Source organism: Poecilia formosa, unplaced genomic scaffold (genome assembly GCF_000485575.1).
Source record: "Poecilia formosa unplaced genomic scaffold, Poecilia_formosa-5.1.2 Scaffold372, whole genome shotgun sequence".
Taxonomy (NCBI): domain Eukaryota; kingdom Metazoa; phylum Chordata; class Actinopteri; order Cyprinodontiformes; family Poeciliidae; genus Poecilia; species Poecilia formosa.
In genome coordinates, this window is record NW_006800311.1 from 166,358 (window position 1) to 168,261 (window position 1,904).

The following is a 1,904-nucleotide window of genomic DNA, read 5'->3' on the forward strand; positions in this document are numbered from 1 at the left end:
GGCAGGAAATAATTTTTAATGTTGATGGAAAAATGTATGTTGTGTTTACTAGCAGCTAATGCTAGTACACACAGGGTCAGGCACAGAGGAGATTAGTTATGGTTTGTTTATTTACATTTGGCACAAAGCATATACTGGCAAGTCTCTTATTGAGAGGATGACCTTAAACAGGTTGTTTGCTCTTAAACTCTCCATTGTGACTAGATTAAAACAATACTATAAAAAAAGAGCCTGCCAAAATGCCTCTATAACAATACAAAAAAATAACTGACCATGTATCATTAGTAGTTTTTCCCAGTGTTAGCAAAATGCGTTATTAGGTTTACGGGGTAACTATTTTTTAATTAAAAGGTAAGTTGCTTTGGATTTCCATTTTTCCCTTGAGAAATGGAAAAAAACCCAAAAACTTGCGTATGTGTGTTTTACAAAGTTTAACCGAAATATTTAACTGAGACACAAAAGCATAGATAGATGATATCTGCATTGTAAATTAGCATTATGCTAAAATCTGCTATTTGTGTGAAGTCATGATTAAAAACTGCACCTCTTGATTGAGTTCATTACATTTGTTTTACCTGCTATTAGATGCTATAAGCAGTCTTCTGAATCTAATCGAATCTCAAACAAATAGTAATATAAATGCACACAAGGTGTCCTGCTGGCCTCTCTAAAGAGGAAAAAGCAACAGAGAACAGAAAAGCAACCTGGTCCAAATTCAGGAAGCTGCTTCTCTTAAGTTGATCCACAATGTCAGGGAGCAGAGTTCAGTTATCCACCAAGTGTAAGTGACTAGGGATTATCCCTAATATCCTGAATTTGTCCTGCCTATTGATGTAATCTGAAGTTATTAAGTCTTTCTCCATCACTGCAATGGAGTAGTAAACAAAATACTGTTATTTACACCCTTTGAACTGAGCCATAGTTTGTCATGTTTGACTTATTGGCTACATATTATAGTTTAATTGGTAGATCAAATCACTGCAGCCTGATATTTTATAAGGGAATCAAAATAATCTTATAATTTTACTTATTTTTAATTGAAAAATCTGGGGTGCATTTGAGTACAGTCTTTATTACTCAAATACCCCAAAATAAAATCGAGTTAAATCAAGCACTTTCAGAAGTAACCTGTAATAAACAAAGTCCATCTTTGTCATAGCATAAACACCAATGTTTACACTGTTTTCAATGCTTCCATGCAATGCATGTAAGGCACCTATTGCTTTACACCTAAAAAAAACACAGAATAATTAATTTGGTGTTAAGAGATGAGCGTTTTCTACTGGTAACGAACTGCCACGAAGTGTAAATCAGATTTTTACTTTTGTGTTGAATGTGTGTTTTACAATATATTTACCATTAATGACAATAAAAAAAACACTTTTCTGCAAAATTCATCAGCTGCACAATTCTTGTTAAATAGTGGAAGATAAGTAGTATTTCAAAAGAACAGAACATATATTATATTTTTGAACAATAAGAATTTTGTTGCTAATCTGTTGCTAAGAGATGAGTTTGTTTACTGGTAACCAAGTGCCACAAAGTGAACATCAGATTTTTACTTTTGCAAAATTTGTCAACGGTAAATGTCTTGAATCTAATCAGGTGAGCATTATTTCGAAAGAGTTTATGTTTTATAAACTATATAAATTATTATTAATTTGATTTTAAGAGATAAGCGGGTTTTCTACTGGCAACGAACTGCCACGAAGTATATATCGAGATTTTTACTTTTGTGTTGAATGTGTGTTTAATATATTTACCACTAATGACAAAACAATGAACTTTTCTGCTAAATTCACCAACGACACAATTCTTAAGTATAAAATAAGTTGTATTTCAAAAGAGCAGAAGAAAGATTATATTTTCTGATCAAAAAGAATTCTTGTTGCTAATCTTTTAAT